At 27.6% G+C, this 6,000-nt stretch overlaps 2 non-coding genes across 2 annotated transcripts in view; one reads left to right on the forward strand and one right to left on the reverse strand.

Annotated features, from left to right (window-relative positions):
* Window positions 1-427: 427 nt before the first annotated feature.
* On the reverse strand, window positions 428-551 carry LOC112603288. The gene has a single exon (XR_003115158.1). It is a non-coding gene; the product is annotated as a U5 spliceosomal RNA (small nuclear RNA).
* A 5,325-nt stretch (window positions 552-5,876) lies between these two features.
* LOC112603286 overlaps window positions 5,877-6,000 on the forward strand; it is a 182-nt gene continuing 58 nt past the window's right edge. The window contains exon 1 of the small nuclear RNA XR_003115156.1: window positions 5,877-6,000. This exon is cut by the window's right edge and continues 58 nt beyond it. This is a non-coding gene — a small nuclear RNA (U2 spliceosomal RNA).

Genomic DNA, 6,000 nt, shown 5'->3' on the forward strand with positions numbered 1-6,000 from the left:
AAGGAGTGCTTCACCGTTTTGTTGTGATGGAAAAATAAATAAAAACGTAAAAGGAAATAAAACTGAGAAGATACCGTAATAAACAGCGTGCGTCGTGTTCGATGATGATTAGATATAAGAAAATAGTTTGGCGTGATCGTGCGAGGGCGAGCAGTGATTGAATAGCAAATAGGCCGGACGACGAACACTAATATTTGATAACAATACTATAACAGTGATAACGATTAAGCGTCGTGTCGGCTTAGACGCTAAGCAATAAGGACCGAGGTGGAATTTTAATTTATGATACTTGTATCACAACTCGGACAATTACAGAAAGAAGTGCCCTAGTAGAAATCGGTCGACTTGTGATACAAGTCACACTAGTCGCTATCATAATTTAGAGTGTATTTATCAAGTAGTTTGAAGAGTCATCGTATACATTAGAAGCCCGACCAGTATGGTCAGGCAGTTAAAAAATTAATTTTCTAGACTCCTTTGAATGCTCCCCTCCACGGAAATCTTTAGTAAAAGGCGAAAGATTTTTTCGATTTGAAAGGGAACCGGAGTTATCGTCTGAATGTCGTTCAGATTGCTATATACAATCGGCCAAGTACCGATGCCGTGCAGTTGCTGTTGTTTGCATCATACCGTTTCCCCGAATTGTAAACGGAAGTCGATCATGTCGAGATGCGTCCGGAACGTAATCAGTGTAAGCTTTAGGCGTTTTCATTACGACTGAACGAAAAAGTCTGTGGACTCGGTGAGTTCTAAACGCCCGGCGATCGCACGGAAATCGCGTCAGCAAACGACCGTGCTCGAAAACGCTATCTATTGGCATTTTGTCGATCCAACGGACCGTCAGTGACTGGCCGATCGTAACAATTATGGTTAATACCCAGTGGAAAAGTATTGCGTTTCGAATACACATTCCAAATCTCTTTCATCGCCGCCGGTTTCCCGTTTCCCGATACACGTCCAAACAACACTATTTCGTGCGTACGAGCGTGATGAATTAATTTATTCAAACAAATAATTTATTTTGTCATGTAGAAGTAGATGACTATAACGGGAGACAATGTCATGTTAAATGGCAATCGAATCGGATTTTTATTGATGATTTCAAACGATAGTTTTGGATAATTGTGACAGTGTTAGTAATAATATTTGTAATAAGGTATATAATAAGAGTTCATCGTTATTAATTCGCTTTCTGAAAAAATTATAATTTCGACTAAATTTCGAGTCTATCATCGTTCTCATACGAACATTACTATACAGAGTTATTTCTCTCTTTAGCCGATCAACCGGTGCGACCCAGCGGATTTAGTGTAATAGGTGTTCGTAGTTCAATGATACACCGTATGGCGCACTCCTTGATGACTGATATTTCATTTTAAAGAAATAATACATATTATACTGTGTATAGTCATCGACTGTATTTTATTGAAACAAAACTAGAGAGACAAAGGATTCCGAAATATATTCCAAAGTGTCGTACTACTGCGAAATTTCTTTTGACTTGACGGTAGCGATAAAATGTAACGCACAATTTTATTTGCTATCGTCGAAATATGCTTGATCTTCTACATTCGATGTAATAATATTCGAGGACCGTGTTCGAATAGAAAAATTTAAGTACGTATACTATATTGGAACCATTTGTGAAATCAATGTTTTCATAAAATGAAAACGCCCTTTGAATACTTCGTAAAATTCGACATGTTCTTAAGAAACATCAGTCATTAGGTATTTTTCATTATTTATTTATACTACATATAATATTATACATAATTTGCATTTTTTTTTTTAACTTTGATTATTTGTTTCCACAATCTGTTGCATTAAAGATAAAAAATATAAGTGATAAAAGAATTTATGGCGATAGTGACAGAATAAAAAAATATTCTAATAAAGGCACTTTCACAGTTAGTTGGTTTGCATTTAAATTGTATTTATTGAAAGTAAATCACATTATACTGTTGATTATAAAAACATAAATGTTAAATTGTATATTTAAAATTAATAATAAATACCTACATGTCGTAATAAAATACATACAAATAATTAATAATTAATTTAAAAAATGAAAAGAAGTTTATAATATTAGTATAAAAGTATTTGTTTAATATTCATTTCTTTGAGGCACCATAATATTATTAAACTAAAAAAACTATTTAAAATTGTAAGAAAGTTATTTTTTATTTAATTTATTAATAATTTTAAATATTTTATACATGTATTATTTTCCACAACAGACAAAATATTGAAGTAATAATTATTTTTAATTTTTGATATTTCGTAAAATATATGTATTTGGTTACCCTTAAAATACCACATGATAATTATATTTATTGTCATTTATAAAAAAAACACAATTTCATTTTTTTAGATTTATACATATTTTTTAAATTTTTTTAATTAAATATAATATTATTGTTTGTTTTCACTTTTCAATCACTTTCATTGAAATTTTTAAAAATGTTGTTTATGTACTACTTAAGTACATTGGTATTTTAAGTATTTTTGTTTTATAATTAAAGTGTGGAATATGAAGGTGTCAGTATATCAGTTTGTGTAGTAGATACTTAAACCTGTCATGTTGTTTCTGTACAAGTACAATCATACACATAAGTACACAACATATTTGTGTTCACTAGAATTTATTTTGTATTATTAGTTTTATTAAATGATGTAATAAGTGTTTACCTTTAGTAGTGGTTAGTAAATACGATTTTTATAAATATATTGACCAAGTAATAATTGTTATTGAATTAAAATTGTAAATAGTAAATACATACAGTGATACGAATATACGATACATCATCAACTCACTGGTCAAAATGTTCCATAAATAACAATATATAATTTTAAACTTGGATTATCCTGATTAAAGTAATAAATAATAAACTAATCACCGACTATTGAGAATAGCAACCATACATCAATTATAATTACTTACCTATTTCTAATCAGTGAACGTAAACATGTTTTTATAGATTTACCCAAATTAATAGAATATATATGTATCAGCGGTTCGCGATATTCAATAAACGTTATAAATAGTATACCTGCAAAATAATAATTAATAACGCAAACATTTTTATTTTGTAGTAGCCACTATTCTACATTCATAGGAGTATATGACTATCATTCTTAATCCGCAATCGTTGCCTATTAGTTCGATGTTTATTGTTAATTTTTGATAGGTATATAAATGAATACATGTATTTCTTCTTATTCTTGCAGTAAAATAACTTATGAGGATGATCTCGATGACTTTGCAGAATGCAGATGACCTTAGTTTTGGCCAACCAGGACTGTTTAAACTAATTGTTCCTGAACACCTGGATCTACTATCTTTTAATATAAGGTATTAAAAACTTATTAAAAATTCATTATTGAAAAAAAAAAATAGTTTTATAATAATGTTTACGTTTAAAAATTATAATTGGGTACTAAGAAAAAAAGAAAAATAGATTGTACTTTTTTTGTCTCTAAATTAGTAAAATAAATAAAAATAATTTTAAAGAAAATAAATCATAAAAAAATAACCTTATACTTAATATTATTTTATTTATAACAAAATTGTCATTTTACAATTAATACAAACTTTAAATTATGAAACTTTAATTCATCTGTTTTGTTTAAATATCTGTTTATTTTGGTTAAAGTGGTTATTTTTAATTTATTATCTAGATTAATACTTTAAGTTGTATTTAGATAATGTTTTAGTTATCTTTTTCCAACATTGCAGTAATACATACTTATAATTTCATGGTTGTTGAGCAAAATGTATACACTTGGCTTACGTTTCATCAGCCATTTAATATAGAATATTTGTTTAATTTTTTATAATATTTAATAAGGTACCTATTAGACATAACTTCTTCTTGAGTAATATTTTAATATTATTGTCATTGAAATGTAAAACTAACTATCTACAGTAAAACCTTCATTATTAATGGACTTCTCTCAAAAGTAGACACTTTCTCAAAGGTAGACACTTTAAAATTTCTCAATAAAACATGTACAGACTATTAAAAAATACTATACTATATATTTTATCCTTGATACAATTTGTTTTATATTCCTTATCTTAATGGTTTTTCAATTAAATAAATTAAAAAATGGTTTGTTTTTTGATTACTACAGATGTGTATTAAACGTTGTATTGAATATGTTTACATATATCCAGTAGCCAATTTACTTGAAAAAAAACTAACTGATATTTTTGATTCTATGTAAATACCCATTTTTTAATACATAATTGCATGTTTATAATAAATATTAAATATATTACAGTACATTCAGTACTACAGTATGATAAATAATACTAACTTTTTATAAATTAAATATAATAAAAAATATCAATTTTAATTTGTGTATATATTAATAATTTTTTTTATACTTTATACCTATATCTACCATATAGAACCTCCTCCCTATAATTGACATTTATCTATTCTCTATAACTGTCCACTATGTAAAGGTTTCATCATATTAAAACACTAAAATAAAAAAAAATGTATATGTTTCGGGCTTGAGTTTATCAATAATTTAATATTTTAGATTGCTACCATAGTCTGTAGCTTAATAATTGTTACCGTAAATTAAATATAATATATTTCTTAATACTTAATCAATGTTTTTATTAATTAGGAACTATAAAAACAAATATAATTTTTTAAATTTCTTTTGGATCAATTGAGTAATCATGCTTGTACATCGATTGTTATTTTAATAAAATAGGTTATTATTCAGAAATGTGCTATGATCAAAATGTAAAAATCTGTTCCTTGCAAAAAATATTTCCATTCTCCATATCAGAAAGTTATTAAGAACGCCTATTAAACAGTATACATTAATTGTCTATGTTCTCCTTTGTTTTTTCGATATTAACATTTTTATGTTGCATTATGTGTACCTATTTGAAAATAAAAAATAAAATCGGTTATTTTTCAGTATAATAATATTATTGTAATATTAAGAATTTATATTTTATTAAAACATTTTTGAGTTATAAAAATATTAGTTTGTTTACCGACCATCAATTAAAAAACGTGACCGTCATGTTATCAGGGAATTAAAAAAGAACAACAATGTAAGGTTTTTTAAATTTTGAAAATTTCACATTTCTTAATAGCTCCAACAAAATGGACAGACATGGTTCGATCGTCATGCTACGAGAGGCCGCTATCAATACACGGTCGTCATCAACGATAGACTCGGTGCCGCCGTACTCCGCCGCACAACACCACTATGATGCGTAAGTATGAAATACAATTTTATAATTTAAAATTTAATGTGCTTGAAGTTAATTGAACTATAATCGAGTGATATTGACTGGTTTAGTAAAGTTATGTAGTAATACCAAAACAATCAGTCACAATCGAAAAGAGTAAAACTGTTCAAACCGACAATCGCCAGTGTCGAATTTTATTTCGTTCAAACGCCGTTTTTTCTTATAATTATGTCCTAACGATACTCGATATTAATTGTGTGGTGTATAAATAATTATTTACTTACATATTACATTATAAGTTCGTATTATTATTTAACGAAAACAATGAAAAAAAACAGCAGTAAAATACGCGTTTTTGAAAAAATATTTCACGTACATTACTGCTTTTTGTTGACGATAGATGGCGCATTCGAGTTATACCATTTGTGTGATCGTATTTTCGACAAATTATCTCTTAAATTATGTATTTAAAATTAATAATCGATGACAGGTGAGGTGTATTTAAATAAATTATTGCAATATACGACAATTGTCCAAAATCCGGTTTTTTTGAAAATCGATTTTTTGCTTTTTCGAAAATGTTTATTTTTGAATCTGCAATTGTTTTAGAATTGCGTTTCTCTTTAAGTTCTTTCAAAAGTGTTTGAAATGTATCGCTTCTCGGCCTATCGGCTAAGATCAAAGTGTAGTATCTGTTCTTATCAGCTTAACATCTGATACACCCTTCATCGAAGGGTTCAAATGTTAAACTAATTTTTTCAAATTTGGTGGAGATT

Source organism: Melanaphis sacchari, unplaced genomic scaffold (assembly GCF_002803265.2).
Source record: "Melanaphis sacchari strain LSU unplaced genomic scaffold, SCAv2.0 Contig9_pilon_pilon, whole genome shotgun sequence".
Lineage (NCBI taxonomy): Eukaryota > Metazoa > Arthropoda > Insecta > Hemiptera > Aphididae > Melanaphis > Melanaphis sacchari.